Source organism: Eurosta solidaginis, chromosome X (assembly GCF_040869045.1).
Source record: "Eurosta solidaginis isolate ZX-2024a chromosome X, ASM4086904v1, whole genome shotgun sequence".
NCBI lineage: Eukaryota > Metazoa > Arthropoda > Insecta > Diptera > Tephritidae > Eurosta > Eurosta solidaginis.
The window spans coordinates 17,335,424-17,353,504 of record NC_090324.1 but is presented as its reverse complement, the minus strand read 5'-3'; positions in this window follow the sequence as shown (position 1 = coordinate 17,353,504).

The following is an 18,081-nucleotide window of genomic DNA, read 5'->3' as shown; positions in this document are numbered from 1 at the left end:
CCTAATATTTCCGAAAAGACCCTGACGGGATCCCGAACGGATCCCGACAACTATCTAGAAATGGTGCCGAAAGGGCCCGCAAATGATCCCGTATTAGTCGAGAAAAAGTCCCGAAATGACCCCGACGTGATGCCGGATGAATCCCAAAAACCAACCAGAAATGATGCCGGAAGGGACCCCAAATGAAACCGAAAAAGTCCCGCAATTATTCCGACGGGATCCTGAACGGATACCGAAAACCATCCAGAAGTGATGCCGGAAAGGTCCTCAAATGATCACCTAATAGCCCCAAAATGACCCTGACGGCATCCCGAACAAATCCCGAAATCCATCCAGAAATGATCTTGGGAAGGTCCCAAAATGATCCCGAAATAGTCTCGGAAAAGTCCAGAAATTACCCTGACGGGTTCCCGGACGAATCCTGAAAGCCATCCTTAAATGATCCCGAAATGACCCTGACGGGATCCCGAAAGGATTCCGAAAACTATCCAGAAATGCTGCCGGAAAGGTCCTCAAATGATCCCCTAATAGTCCCGAAATGACCGTGATGGGATCCCGAACGGATCCCGACAACTATCCAGAAATGATGCCGAAAGGGTCCGCAAATGATCCCGTATTAGTCGAGAAAAAGTCCCGAAATGACCCCGACGGGATCCCGGACGAATCCCAAAAACCATCCAGAAATTAGGTATCCCAAATGATCCCGAAAGAGTCCCGAAATGACCTCATCGGCACCCCGGACGGATCCCGAAAATTATCCAGAAATGATGCCGGAAAGGTCCCCAGATGATCCCCTAATAGTCCCGAAATTACCCTGATGGGATCCCGGACGGATCCCGAGAACCATCCAGAAATGATGCCGAAAGGGTTCCCAAATGATCCCGTATTAGTCGCGAAAAAGTCCCGAAATGACCCTGACGGGATCCCGGACGGTTCCCGAAAACCATCCAGAAATGATGCCGGAAGAGCCATCAAATGATCCCGAAAAGGTCCCCAAATGATCCCGACGAGATCCCGGACGGATACCGAAAACCATCCAGAAATGATGCCGGTAGATACCCCAAATGATCCCGAAATAGTCCCGAAATGACCCCGTCTGGATCCCGTAAACTATCCAGAAATGATGTCGAAAGGGTCCCCAAATGATCCCGTATTAGTCGAGAAAAAGTCCCCAAATGACCCCGACGGGATCCCGGACGGATCCCGAAAACCATCCAGAAATGATGCCGGAAGGGATCCCAAATGATTCCGAAAAAGTCCCGCAATGATTCGACGGGATCCCGAACGGATACCATAAATCATCCAGAAGTGATGCCGGAAAGGTCCTCAAATGATCACCTAATAGTCCCAAAATGACCCTCAAGGGATCCTGGACGGATCCCGTAAACCATCCAGAAATGATCCCGATATAGTACCGAAGAAGTCCCGAAATGACCCTGACGGGATCTCGAACGCATCCCTAAATGACCCTGACGGGATCCCGGACAGATCCCGAAATCCATCCAGAAATGATCTTGGGAGGGACCCCAAATGATCCCGAAAAATTCCCGCAATGATTCCGACGGGATCCTGAACGGATACCGAAAACCATCCAGAAGTGATGCCGGAAAGGTCCTCAAATGATCACCTAATAGTCCCATCCATAGTCGCTCATTTAGAAACATTGTGCAATCCCCGGCAGTGTCTCCTAGAGCATAATCCTTGTATTCCAGGGCTTTCCACATGCTTATTACCACCCTATGCAATGGGGTGTCTACCGACTTGCCTTTGGTGTACGCATGTTGTGTTGTGGACAGCAGCTTTTCATCCACTTTGGACTTTATGTACACATTTATCAGCTCAAAGGTTTTGAGCAGAAATGATGTTAACCTAATGGGTCTATATTCTTTGGGATACACGTGACCGATCTTCCCCGCCTTTGGTAGGAAAGCTACACGAGCAGTTCTCCAAGAGTGCGGTGCATGATTCAATCTTATGCACCCATCGAATATTATTTTTAGCCATTCCACGACCGCCCTACTTGAAACTTGTAGCATGGCCTGGAAAATACCATCTGGGCCCGGCGATTTAAACTTTGAAAACGTCTTCACTGCCCATTCGATCTTGGTATCGGTCACCAACCCCGGCACTACCCGCTCCGCGATCGAAGTGTGAGTGCTCTCTGCTGTCTCTTCTAAACCATCTCCCGATGGGAAATGTGTACCGACAAGCACCTCAAGGGATTCCTCACTATTACGTGACTATTCCCCGTTCTCTTTCTTTATTAGTCCCTGGACTATGTTTCCCCTTGCTAGGACTTTTTTCAACCATGCTGTTTCGCTGGAGCACTCAATGTGCGTAAAGAAACTTTTCCATGAGATTCTCTTCGCCCTGGAAATTTCACGCTTGTAGATCCTCAGTAGGTCCCTGTACTCGTCCCGACACGCTTCGCTTTCCGCGGTCTTTGCTAGCTTAAACATTTCTTTTACCAGTCTTCTTAGAAGACTCAGCTCACTGCTCCACCATGGCGGCTTTGCTTTCCCTCTGAATCTTCTTAAAGGGAAATGTTTGTTATACGCAGTCATAAGCATCTTTGTTAGGAATTCATTGGACTCCTACAGTTCCTCCACATTAGCAACCTCTTTGGGTTGTCCCAGTTCTTTTTCGACCTGTTTCTGGAATTTAGTCCAGTTGTTCCTGCCTTTTTTACCCTCTTTAGGGGGATGCTGAAGCCGATATACACATGGTCGGAGAAGGATGGTCTATCAAGAACAATCCAATCATATCTTGATATATCATGTTCGGAGTTCAATGTGATATCCAGAACATTGCTGGATGTTGTTAAACCACTGTGAAGCGGCCCAAGACCTCTTATCCCAAACAAAGTTTGAAGGAGGATTTGACTTAGCGGTACTCTCTGAGCCATACAAAAATAAGCAGGAGCAAGGCTGTCTCACGGAATCGGTTGGGAAAGACTCAATCTGGATACCAGGAAGACTTCTTCCGCAGGAAAAGATGGCAGGATTCACGGGCAAAAATCAAAGGAATATACATTTTTCGTTGCTATGCACCTCCGAGCATGAGTAGCACAGAGTTTGAGAACATGATTCTTGGGATGACCATAGAAGCACAGGGTAAACACCCGCTTATAATATGTGGAGACTTCAATGCATGGTCAACTGTATGGGGTAGTAGTAGAACTACCCATAGAGGTAGGGTTCTTCTCGAAAGCCTTACACCCCTGAGGCTAGAACTTCTAAATGAGGCAGGGAAATATACATTCGACACTGGCAATAGACGGTCCAATACATCTCACGTTTGCTAGTAGCGAAATAGCGAGACGAGCAAAATGGCCCATCAGTAACATCTACACACACAGCGACCACAAAGCTATTAGCGTAGAGCTAGTGGAAACTACGCCGAGGAATGCCTCCAACCAACTGCAAAGAAGAAGATGGAAACAACACCTTTTTGAACCAGAAGTATTTGATGTTGTATGGAACGATGCCGTAGTACGAAGGACACATGCGGAAGATCTTTTGTTTCAAATATCTAAGTCATTAGTTATGGTGTGTGTTGCTGCCATGCCCAGAAGTCGCGCAAAAGTAAATCGGACTCCGGTATATTGGTGGAACGAGGAAATAGCGGAGGAGCGTAGAAAATGCCACAAGGCACGGCGAAGGGCACAGAGGGCACGCTCGTCGCTACGATATGATGAGCTACACAATACCTACATAGCCCAAAAAACGACGCTTAAAAATACTATAAAATAGAGCAAGAGAGCCTGCTTCAAGGAACTGATGGATAGTGCTGATCTTGATCCTTGGAGATTGGCTTACAGAACGGTGCTTGCGAAAATTAAAGGGCGGAAATCAGAGCAGCCTACATGCCCGATGCTAATGAGAAGAATTATAGAAACGGTTTTTCCGACACAAGATTGCCAGACCTATCAATGTGGGGTTCTCGGGGTAATGGAAATCCCAGAAATAACAGAGCAGGAGGTACTAGATGCAACACAAAGAGTTGCGGACAGTAAGTCTCCAGGACCTGATGGAGTGCCAAATATAGCTCTTAAATCAGCGATAAGGTCTAGAACATCGGTATTTACGGATCTCTTCAATGCCTGTTTCCAAGAAGGCGTCTTCCCCCGCTCATGGAAACATCAAAGACTGGTTCTATTGCTGAAACCTGGTAAGATGCTCGACCAGCCATCCTCATTCAGGCCACTTTGTGTGTTGGATTCAATAGGAAAGATTCTCGAATGTATTATTAGTGGGCGTCTGCAGCAGATCCTGGAAAGCCCAGGTGGCTTGTCAAATAGTCAGTTTGGATTTCAAAAATCGAGATCCACGATAGATGCAATACAAACAATTGTCAACATAGCCCCCGGAGCCATAACCGGAGGCCAAAGTAAAAGGAAGCTCTGTGCACTGATAACTTTGGATATTAGAAATGCTTTTAACACCGCTAACTGGATACAGATAATGACAGCGCTTCGAAACTTTGGCACACCTGCTTACCTGCTCCGTATAATCGGTAGCTATCTAAGCGACAGAGTATTCCTTTTTGATACGGATGAGGGACCAAGAAAGCACAACATCACGGGCTATGTCCCTCAGGGATCTGTTCTAGGTCCAGCTCTTTGGAATGCGATGTATTACGGGGTGCTACAAATCGACCTTCCCGGAGGTTCGGAAATTGTCGGCTATGCAGATGATATTGTCGTAGTAGCAGTGGCCAAGAAACTTGATCTGCTCCAAGCATTATGTAATGACGCCGTGGGAAGAATAAGGGAATGGTTCACGAATATGGGGATGGAGATGGCTAGCAATAAGACAGAAGTGGTTCTGGTGAGCTCAAAGCGGACTGCGGATGAGTTGGTCCCAACCATAGGAGATTATCAAATAAATTCAAAGCCCTCCGTGAAATATCTAGGAGTAATCATTGACTCAAAACTAACTTTTAGGGAGCACTTCAGGGCGGCGGGGGAGAAAGTTTCTAGAGTTAGTGGAGCGCTAACGCGAATAATGCCCAACATCGGCGGCACAAGCGAAGCTACCCGTCAGCTATTATCCAACGTAACCAGCTCTATAATATTATATGCAGCACCAGTATGGCACGGATCTAAAATGGTCCACCAAAAAGATATACTAGCAGCCTAACGCATTAGTGCTATACAAATAGCATGTGTTTATCGGACGGTGTCCGACGACGCGATCCATGTTTTATCCAGGAAAATCCCAGTAGATCTACTCTCAGGTGAAATGGCCGATCTGTATGGCATTGGAATCAGCCGACCATCTGAAGATGCTAAGAAAAGCGCAAGGTCACGAACAATAGTTATGTGGCAAGAACGGTGGGAAGATTTGAAAAAAGGGTGCTGGACCTTCATGCTAGTCCGGAATATAGCAGATTGGTACGAGCGAAAACACGGTGAATTAAATTACCATCTCACACAGATATTGAGCAGGCACGGCGGCTTCAAGGAATATCTACATAAGCGCGGGATAGAGGAGGATCCTTTCTGTCCAAGCTGTCCCTCCGAATTGGAAAGCGCAGAACAATTAATGTTTCACTGCCCTCGTTTTCACCGCGAAAGACTATCTGTAAACAGGGTTTTTGGAGAGGAGCCTTCCATTAGGAATTTAGTTAGTTAGTTAGTTATTTATTTATTACGGCTTAAAGCCTAATTCACGAATGTGCGGACAAATAGATTGTCGGATTACTGTAAGCAAGATGGCCTTTATCGTAACGACGAAATTGATTCATGCTGAAAGGGAGCGCAGAGAAATGCGCATACGAAGTAGTAGCGACTAAATAGCCTCCCCCGTGACGTTATGACTAACGGCGGTCCAACGTGGTGCGGACACATGAAAAGGATCAGCCTGGTTTCATTGGGCCACTTGAGGGTAGTGCGCTACCCCAACGTCCAATAAAAAAAAGGGCGCTGGACGTTGGACCAATGTATATAGGGACATTTCCCCTGTTGGCTATCTGCAAATTGGTTTACAGGATGTAACAAAATAGAGATTCGCCTATCTCCTTCGTATCTGCCCCTGCCCCGCATTGTGGTGCGCATTTGCATCCGCGCCTATGACCAACCGCCCTTTGCTCCCTTCGTCCTGTACTATGCTCTTGCACTCCATCGGTGGAACCTCCGCAGAATGGGCCATGTAGGGAAAAAAGAGATGTTATGTTACCATCAAACTGTTGCGCGTGGCCGCAGTCAGCAATATTAGCACAACATTGTTTCCCACAGTGACTGCTGCGATCCACCACCCCAGCTTGCAAACACGGCGGCGACTGCGTCGGCTGCGCTTCCGTTAGGGTAAAGTAAGTTAGCGTTTGTTATTTAAGTTCAGTTCCCTTCAGGGGCCCAGTGGGCTTAATTATTGATCGGTCCACAAGGTTTACAAGATTTATTCCATAAAACTTATCCTGTAATAGAAACACAACCAATTTTTTTACTACTTCAATGAAAGGATCTTAAACGTTTCCATAAAGGAGGAAACCATTTAGGATAATTTATATATCACCGATCCATAAAATCTTTTCAGACAACAATAAGTGCTCTATTCGTAAGCATTCGGTGAAATTTGAAGCCTCTATCTCTTAAAATGGGGAAGCTATGACAAAAATCCTCCTTTTCTGAAAATCTTTTTTGAGATTCGTGACGTAGTGAATATATTATTTAGTTTTCACTAAAGGTATAAAAAGGTGAATGGAAATTCTCGCCTCAATCCCAAATTTATATTTAAAATTTTTTAACCGTAAATCGAAATAATGGTACCATTAGCCGCTGTCTGAAGATTTCTTTCTACTGTGAGGTTCAAATGAAACCTCATTAATTTGGCCCACACAAAACGACCCCACGCGATATGGACCACAACCATTAACACAACATTAACGGGTCTATGAAATAACTTCCACGAAATAAGTCCCACTTTTAAAAACGAAATAAGTCCCACCAAAAATTGCTATTTTGAAAGTGGGAGTTATTTCGTTGTTAAAAGTAGGACTTATTTCGTGGGAGTTATTTCGTTTCGCGTTTTTATAAGTGGGACTTATTTCGTTTTGTAAAGTGGGAGTTATTTCATACCCCTAAATACCGTTATTTGTTGCTCTTCACGTTGTTTCTCATTGAATTTCATAATGTTCTTTTTGGTGCTTTTTAAAAAAAATGTATTGTATTGTAGAATATGCTTTCGAAAAGTTCCGTTATTTCTTGCTCTTTACGAAATGAATGGTATTGTTTCAAATTTGTTGTTAAGTGTGCTAGTTTACAAGACCTTATCATTATATTGATTAGTTAAGTTTGTGAATTTCAATAGTGAACATGAGTGTGACATACGAAATAATTGCAGGGAAGAGGAGTAACAGCAAGCTTCTTTATATTTTTTTTTGAGAAACAATTATATATTAAAAAGTGCACTAAATTAGAAAAACATTTTTATGTTTGTTTTGTAAAGGATTGTCCATCACGAATAACGTTATTTGGCAGCGAGTGCATTAAAGCAAAAAATTATAAAGCGCACAATCACGATAATCAAGAGGTTCTGTACAAAGAACTAAAATTTTTAAATAATGTAAAAACAAAATGCGCACGTCTTAATGAAAAGCCAACTGAAATCAATTGCGCTGGAAGTATTCGCAATATTTTTGTGAATACTAGCATGGAGTAAGTACCACCCACATGATAATTATTATTTATTAAGTAAGTATTTAATAAAGTCTTTGCAGAATTAAAAACGAAAGCAAAAATATTTTCTTTAATAAAATACAGCGGAGTTTGCAGTATATTGCGAATAAAAATTTTAAAAATTCTCCCAAAACACCGGCAGAAGTGCAGGAAGTTTTCCAAGACGCAGCAGTTTATGATAAATTCGGTTATTCCAAATTAAATGGAAATAAACAATGGCAGTTTTCAACATATGCTACCAAGAAGAAGACTTTGCATATTGCGTTTTTTGTTCCGAAAGAACTGTTGAACTGATGAAAGAATGCATTCCTGTTAATTCGAAAAGAAACATTTTAATTGATGGTACTTTTTCTGTACTTCCTCTAGGAAGCTTTAAACAAATACTTATCTTACATTGTGAATACTTTGGTTCAGTAATTAATTTCATTCACAACTATATATGATTTATATTATGTATACATATGTATATATTTATTATTTTTTCTATTTTAGGTAATCCCCTTTCTTTTCGTACTGATGACCAAAAAGTCTCTAAAAGCATATCAGCATTTATTTAGTTATATACAAAGGAGCATTATTGATTTGTCACAAGCAACTTTTATAACAGATTATGAAACAGGATTGAGAAGCGCAATTGAAAAAAGTTTCCCTGATTCAAAAATGTTTGGTTGCTGGTTCCACTATTGCCAGGCATTGCGTCGATTCATAACCATGAAGGACAAAAGGCTCGCTCAATATATTCGGCAAAATAAAAAAAGCGTCTAGAATTTATTACAAATTTCCATCTCTTCCATTATTACCTGGAATGCACATTTCGGATAGCTTCCAACTACTAACCGAAGATTTAGAAAAATTGAGCGCTTTAGATAGATTCAAATCATTTATAAAATATTTTGAGAATCAATGGATGCAAAAGGTACAATATTCCCTTTTACAGAATATTTACAAAAAGATGTTATGTTGTCATTAGTACAGATCGGTCCACATAACTTTTCAGTTTTCGATTCTGAAATCCGCACTACGTCTGCAATAGAAGCTTACAATGGCGTCATAGGAAAAAGCATTCCAAAGAAGGCTACTTTTTTCAAATTTGTAGCATTTTTACAGATGCAAGAATTTGAAAAAGTAAGAAAATTTGAACTATTGCTGAATACCAATGGTAGTGTGGGAAAAAAGCGTATTAAAAAGTCCTGTGTTTTGAAAGCAGATATGATTTCGAAATTCAAAAATGATCTCTTACAAGGTACTATAACTCCTTCAAAATTCCTTGACCAACTGGTGTTATCAAAAAATAATTTAATTGTACAAATGGAGCCTGATGAAGATCTTTTTGAAGACTTATCATATTTGGAAGAGGACATTGAAGACGAGTCGTTAAACCATATTGAAATCAACCAGAATACAATTAATAATAATATGTGTGTGGTTTGTTTCATAAAGCAGCCAAATATCTTATTTTTTCCTTGTAAGCACTTGAAAATTTGCAGTGAATGCTGTCTTACAATGCAAACTCACAAAATTGATCAAACCAGTAAACTAGTATGTCCATACTGTCGTGCAGAAGTTCATGAAACCCTTCAAATATTTATCTGATAAATAAATGATTTTTTTATGGAGGGGTGCGATAGAGCCGTGAAATATAAGGCCATTATGGCTTTATTTCTCATTTTTTTCTTATGCAAAAAGTTATATATTGGACATTTCGTAAAAGGGACAACCATAATTTTTTTGTCCTTATCTCTCATGGCTCTCCTTTTTTTGTTATAAAATACTTTATACTTACTATAATAAAAAAAACTTTAAAGAAATGTGTACAAATTGGTACCGAACTTAACTACTGAAAAAACAATATTAAAAAAAATTGTTGATGAATTACATATGTATGTGTTTTATTATATTTTTAGTAGGAATTTGGAATTCGTGTTCCATGTTTTCTAATATCACCATTACAAAATACAACTAATCCCAATGCCACGTTAAAACTATAATACCGTTTACCATGCACTGGATCTTCAAGCCATTTATAAAGGTAGATAATTTTAATCTGATGGTCCTTCCGAAACGGTTTCGATCTTAGTAATAAGAACAATTGATCTGTGCTTAATCCATTTACGAATCCAAACGTTGTTAATAGTAGGCGTTCTCTATACGTTCCTTGACCGAAAAAAAAGAATTAATAATAAATTCTGGAACTCTATCAAAATTCGTAATATCCATTCCATTAAGAAGCCTTCTGCAAGCTTGAATACGATTTTTCTTTATTATTTCTCTGCTTTGATTATTCATATTATTCGACGTGTGTTTTTTTTCGAAGAGCCAAATACTTCTTATTTGAAATCGCATTAAACAGTGAAAAAGTGGGACTTATTTCGTTTATGAAAGTGGGACTTATTTCATTTAAGAAATATATTATTCAAGGGGGAGTTATTTCATTTTGAGTGGGAGTTATTTCATTTCACGTAAATTTTTAAATCATTTCATTTTGGTGGGACTTATTACGTCTTCAAAAGTGGGACTTATTTCGTGGGAGTTATTTCATTTTTTTAAGCAATTTTTGGTGGGACTTATTACGCTTTTAAATGGGACTTATTTCGTGGGAGTTATTTCATAGACCCACATTAACACAACAGGCGGTCACAAAAGGCCCTAGCAACACAACGAGCGGTCGCAACATTTAACAGCAACACGGTGACCACGGCAACACCAAACACAACAGCCATAAAAGGAGCGACACAACAACACAATAGTCAGTTAGCACGGAGCTGTGGTCGTGACCGGAGCTAACAGTGAAACGCACCTCGAATGTGTTAGTTCTACCACCAAGAGAGACCGTTTAATAGCAGTGAGTCGTGGCTTGAAGTTGTGAATGTATCGGTTCCACCACCAAACTCCGCTTGAGACTTCATTCACACCCACGGAGACAAAGGCCCTGTCACCGTAATGCGCACCCGCGAACAGGCGAAGTCCGCTCGCCTGCGCCGGCGTCGACTGCGCCGCGACAGTAATAAACCGCACCGCAGCGACGCGAACACCACAACGCCACCGAGGCGCCAGCAAGACGCCGACGCAAGGCACGACGGAAGACCGCAGCAGGAAGAGACGCCGCCATAAGGTGTGGCAGAGCATCGCCCAGCAATACAAGTAGATGCCGACGCAAGGCGCAGCAAAGCATGGCCTCAGTAATAAAAGTAGACACCGACGAAGGCACGACAGAGCACCGCAGCAGGAGGGGACGCCGACGCAAGGCACGACAGAGCGCCGCAGTCGAGAGAGGCGCCGGCATAAGGCGTGGCAGAGTATCGCCCAGTAATACAAGTAGATGCCGACGTAAGGCACCACAGAGCACCGCAGCATAGAGAGACGCCGCCATAAGGCGCGACAGGGCACAGACGTCACATACTAACGGAATGCGGCCGGACCGTTAAGGCCCGCCACCACAGTCGAGGATACCGCAAGATAATCTAAATGAATTTGCAAATGAAGTATACAAACACGTTTTCTTTTATATTATAGTATTTAAGCAATCAATCAATAAAGTGGAGTATTATATTAAATCGATTTGCAAGGTGTCCCTTAAATATAAATTTAATGTAAACGAACCCCGGACACGGCGAGTATACCCCAGAAATTATTAAAGAAGCAACGGGGCCACGGAAAAGCTTCGTTACAATAGGCGCCCGAGCCGGGACCTTGCAAATCGCATACCGTCAAAAGGAAAATTCCTGACTAAAGATATAAACCGCAAGATGGCCGACCAGGTCGACACCACGTGGTGAGACAACATCGCGAAGGAACAGCTGGTGTCCATCGCACAGGAACTGGGTATCGAGAACACAGGCACAACGCGGGAGATCCACAAACGCTTCAGGACATTGGCTGCTAAGGCAGCAAACGGCTTGGAAATATATAATAAGTTCCTCTCAGTGGAGGCAAGATACAAGGATACCGAAAAAGCAAATGAGGGAGGAGGTGAGCCGAAGACACCAATCCCTCTGGCTGCAGACGGAACCACCATCGGGAATAACGGCACTAGCCATCAGTTATACATCTCAGGTAACTTAAGCACCGACCGTTGTGTTCGCACCCATCATGGACCAAGTGCGGAAGTGGTCAGTAAGGTACGACGGTGGACGGGACCCGTTAGCGTTCATCGAAAGGCTAGAGGAGTTAGCCGAAGTGTACGCGCTAAACGTTGATCTCCTACCAAAATCCATGCCCGAGTTACTAGGGGGCACCGCGCTACAATGGTATCGCAATAACAATGCGCACTGGGAAAGGTGGACAAGCTTCAAACAGGATTTTTTATGTTTATTCCTGCCAGTCAGGTATTTCGAGCGCCTCGAGGATGACATACGCCAACGAAGGCAGCATAACAGGGAGAAGTACATGGATTACGTGCTAGCGATACAGAGCGTGATGAGACAGACAGGGTACACCAGCGAACAGCGGCTGGAACGAATCTTCTGTAAAAGCCACCACGATTACCTACTTTATATCCATCGGAGGGATTTCCCCGATCTCGCAGAACTCATAAACCTTGCCGAGGAATACGAAAGCATGCACGAGGGCTATCGAAGAACATCAGACGGCTGTCGCCGCGAAGTTACGCGACACGTCGTAGGTGACAAGACTTTGGTTGCACCACCGCAACCTGCACCCTCACCATCGCCACAACCACCTAGTATATCGCACCACTCGCCTCCAGGCAATCAGAGATTCGACCCCAATAACGTATGCAGGAGGTGCGGTGAACAAGGACACTACGCCAATAGATGCCGAAACCCACGAAAAATTGTTTGCTGGGAGTGTGGCCGCAGTGATATACGCACAATCGAATGCCGCCGTCCATGTCAGGGAAACGACAAAGGGCTTCACAAAGAACAAGGCGCGGGGAGCCCAAGGAACCCAGCGCCGAATCGGCAGTAGCAATGTACCAAGAGCATGGCCGCCTTTACGTCGTAGCCAGGCTCGGCGCGGAATCATCCGAGGCGGTCATCGATACAGGGCCATCGAGAAGTTTCGTTTCGAGCAGCCTTGCAGAACGTGTGGTAAACTATGGGAGCTTAGAAATGGTGAGAGTGACCATCAAAACAACGATGGCAAACGGGGCTAGCACCACAATCTACGACGCCATAAGGACTGAGGTACGCCTCGGAGAAGCGTCACACCACACAGTTTTACACGTCATGCCCGGAGCAATCGACGACATCATACTGGGCCTAGATACGCTAAGGAGCATGGGAACCACAATATCCTGCATAGGATGTCACCTTGTGCTATCCAGGCCAGTCACACAGCATATATTGCCACCAGCCGAGCCGACACAGATCACGGAGGAGGTAACGCCACCAGGCGAGGACAACAATAACATAGATGATAGGATCAACGGTGCCTACGCTGAGGGCGAGGCGGAACGAGTGCGCGGTTTTCTGGCAAAAGAACTCCGAAAATTCGAGATCATGAGTGGGGTGACGACAATAGCTGAGCACAGGATTATCCTGACGGAAGACCGCCCTATCAAGCAACGTTACTTCCCACGCAACCCAGCTATGCAAATCATCAACAACAACGAAATTAACGAATTACTTCAGAAATGCATCGAGCCATCCTGTAGCCCACACAGTGCACCAATCGTACTAACCCAGAAGTAAAACGGGAAGTGTAGGTTATGCGTGGATTATCGGCAGCTCAATGCCTGATCCGTAACCGACGCGTACCCCATACCCAGAATACAACATATGCTGGACAAACTACGACGAGCAAAGTATATCAGCAGCTTGGATTTGAAAAATTGCTACTGGCAAATGCCACTGGAGCACCAGAGCCGTCCCTACACAGCTTTCACGGTACCGGGACGTTGGTTATTCCAGTGGCGCGTTATGCCGTTCGGCCTACACTCCGCACCTGCAACGTTGCAAAGAGCGCTAGATCAGGTTATCGGACCGGAGATGGAACCCTACGCTTTCGCATACCTCGATGACATAATCATCATAGGATCAACCTTGGAGGAGCACATTCGCAACTTGAAAGAAATAATGCTACGACTGCAGCGTGGCAACCTCAGAATAAATCCGGAGAAATGTGAATTTTTCAAGAAGGAAATCCAATACCTAGGACACGTAATAAGCGACAGAGGACTTCATACCGACCCCGAGAAAATTGCAGCCATGAAAGACCTGAAACCACCAACGAACGCGAAAGAAGTGCGTCAATATCTTGGTATAGCATCTTGGTACAGACGGTTCGTGCCCGACTTCGCCACGATCAGCCAGCCACTCACAACCCTGCTGAAAGGGCAAACACTGGAAGTGGGGGGCCGAACAACAGGAAGCCTTCGAGGTCTTAAAGCAAAAACTCACGAAAGCACCGATACTTGCCTGTCCGGACTTCACAAAGACCTTCACCTTACAAACGGACGCAAGCAATGTCGTGCTGGACGCCGTATTGACACAGGACTAGGAAGGCGAAGAACGCATGGTCTCCTACGCCAGCAGGAAACTCAACAAGGTGGAAACCAACTACTCGCCCACCGAGAAAAAATGCTTCGCGATCGTCTGGGGAATACGCAAGATGAGGCCATACTTGGAAGGGTACCGATTCAAGGTAATCAGGGCCATATTTCCCTAACGTGGCTAAACTCCATCGAAAGCCCCTCCGGCCGTGTAGCACGATGGGCATTGGAACTTCGGTGTGCTTCGACATCGAGTACAGGAAAGGACAGCTGAAACTGGTAGCGGACGCACAATCACGACAGCCACTGGAGACCCTACGACTGGCAACGACAACAGAGCGGCCATGCAAGTGGTGGCACAAGCGCGTGAACGAAGTGCGCACTAACCCAGAGGAATATGCTGACTACATAATACAAGATGGACAACTGTACCGCCATATTCCCTGCCGGTCACACGATGAAGAAGCGGTCCTTGGAAATTTTGTGTGCCCACACCACTGCGACAACGAATATTAGAAGAAAACCACTATATCCCAAGCGCTGGACAAATGGGTATCCGCCGGACGGTAGCGCGGATTGCCAACCGATACTACTGGCCCGGCATGTTTCGGTACATCAGTCGGTACGTACGACAATGCGAGTCTTGCCAGAAGTACAAGGAAGTACGGTAAAAGCCGGCTGTAAAATGCTCGCACAGTTGGCCCAAGAACCATTCGCCACGGTATGCGTCGATTTCATCGGGCCACTCCCACGATCCACACACGGGAACACGATGCTATTAGTATTTTTCGACCGCTTCAGCAAATGGGTGGAACTGATCCCCATGAGGCGTGCTACAGCAGAATGCCTGCGCCCCGCGTTCAGAGAACGCATCCTCGCAAGATTTGGTGCTCCCGAGAAACTGATATCGGACAACGGCATCCATTTCACCAGCTCAATGTGGCAGCGTTACCTCAAGGAAATGGGGATACGACAACAATTCACAAGAAAACCCAACGGACCGGGCGAACGGAACAGGCAAGAGAATCATAGTGTAGCATTTATTCATTCAGTCATGTGAAAAAACACATACATATTTCGTATTGACTGTTACATACATTTTCATCCATTTTGTACATACATACAGTCTACGTCTACGTCTCGTAACTTAAGGCTTTTTCTATTTCAAATTCCTCACACACAATTTATTCCCACGACTAGGCATACGCTTAAACTGCATTTCTCATACTCTATTCCGATTTTGCTTACTACGCATTTCCCACCAAGCCGAATATATGCACTTAATATTTTGTACACTTAGTATGTAAGTATGTAATAATGTAAATATGTATGCAATTAACTCATAGGGATTAATTAGAATAATTTTGTATAAATACTAAGGTAACTTCCCAAATAAAGACAATAATTGTTTTGACACCAAACCGAAAGCAATATTTTTACTTTTCCATACTATATGGCGATCCTGCTAATGATTCTGGTGGCTAACTATTGAGCCTAAGTTCATTAACAAGGATAAAACTGGCTGATTATTCAGCCTATACGCTATAAAGAAAAGAAATTGAACAATAGTTTTTTTAAAAATTACTGGTGGATTATTCATGAATAAAAGTAAACGGAACAGTGCGAGCAACAGTAACGTTTGAATTGGTATACAAAAGGAATCACAGCAAAGTAAGTTGGTACAAAACCGCAAATATACGTCCTTAGTCAGTCAGAAATGTCCAATGCGAAGTATGCGAGGTGGAATAATATTTAAGAAAGACGGTTTGAGAATAGCAGCAGCAATATTCCAGCCAAAGGCATCATATATAACGTTTGAATTGGTATACAAAAGGAATCACAGCAAGGGAAGTTGTGCTAAACACAAATCTACATCCATAGCCACCCAGGAAAGGCCAATGCGATGCATACGAAGTGGAATAATTAAAAGAGGCGGCTTGAAGCAAAAAAAAAGAACAAAGAGGACAACAATACAACGAGCAGCAAATATTTATTAAAATAATAATTATTTTTAAATAGGTAACACTAACAATATTACGGCAACCTAACGGCTGCCTATTGACAAATTCAATTTTTTGCTTTTTTACTAATTATTGAGTTATGTTTCCCGAAGAGGACATACAAAGTCAAAGTCAGTTTGACCAAGTTTTTAATAAATTGATTAAATTAAGTTTTGATTTGCAAGAAAGTAAAAACGAAAAACCCAAGAAAGTCAAACAAGGCCCTAAGCCACTGACAGGAATACAGGAAGATAATTAGAGTTCAAAAAATTGAGGAACATAAAGTCCCAAAGCCAGTCAAACTAAAAAGAAAAAGAGGGGCAAAACAGGCTAACCATAGGAGATCTATAGCAAAACTATACGAAAAAATTAGTTTGAGTACAGATAGGGAAGAAAAACTTTAATTATAAAAAGAAATAAAGGAGTTAAGGAATATAAACAAAAAGAAGCATCAAATAATAGTAATAGAGGACATAAAAAACCAAGACCAGTAATATAAGCATTAGGGTGTCGAAAAAATAATAAATAAAATAAAAATAAAAAAAAGTATTGATTTTAAATAACATGGAAAGAGTTAGGAAGATTAAAACTTATGTAAACGGCCCACAAAAATAGAAAAACCAACAGCAAGCGTTGTAAACTCAGTCCAAGCAATAGATCATACTGAGGCACTGGATACCATTAAGGTCATGCTTCTAATCATCTGTGTAGTTAGTTGCATTAGTTTTTTTCTGAAACTCTATTCAACCCATAACAAAATCCTAAAAAAGCGATATGCCAGCCGCGCCGACGGTTTAGATAAAGTTTAGTTAATTTTTTTTTATCTACCATCCCCAATGAACAAATGGAAAAAATGTATAACGAATTAACGGAAGAAAAAATCAAGGCAGAAAATTTTATAAATGTATAAACAAAAATACTTCAATAAAGCCTGAAACAATAGCTAAACACTTAACAATTATTTTAGAATCGCTAAATAATTTAGGAGAATCAATACGTAAATTAAATCCCATACTCACAAAAAAAACATCAGACAGAGGCACACCAAATTTTTTCGAGTGTAAGAGACAAATTAGTATCTTCACTCGCAAGGTACAACATAGAAATAACAGTACCAACTACAGTTGAAGAAAACCTTCAAATTGATTTCCATACCCTCTTGTCGGAGTCCCCCTCAAGTCAGACTCCATTAACTAAAGATACTAAAATAATAGAAGTTCCCAATACGACCACCAAAATGGCGCAAACAGTAGTAGATTTCATCAAAAGAGCATCTTCAGTCCTACATGAGTTTAATGGTAGGTCAGAGAAGTTGAACAGTTTCCTAGATGCTCTTGATATTCTTGAACAGATAAAAGATAATCATGAAGCTCTGGCTATAACATTGATTAAAACAAACTAAAAGGCTCAGCACGAAACTTTATTAGAACTGAAAACACAATTCAAAAAATAAAGTCAAAATTGAAATCTGCTATTAAGGATGAATCAGTAGAAGTTTTGACAGCAAAACTCCTAAACATACAACAACGCATTAAAACTGCAAACCAGTATACTGCGAAAGTAGAAAAAATTAACAAGGCACTGGAAGGAGTCTACATATCTGATGGATTAAGCCCAGACTTAGCAAATAGATATTCTACACAAGCAGTAGTCAAAGCTATATGCAAGAACTGCTCTAACGACATTGTCAAGATGATAATGCAAGCCGGAACGTTCACATCAATGAACGATGCCATTTCCAAATTCACTAATAGTTGTACGGAAATAACAGGCAGCTCAAATACAATCATGAGCATAAGGCAACAAAACCAATATCGTAATGATTTCCGTGGAGAATACAGAAATAACAACTACGGAAATTATCGGAATAGAAGATTTAGACCACAAAACCGATTCAACAACTTTAGACAGAATAATAACATTGGAAGTGGACGAACAGGTAGTCCTCAAAA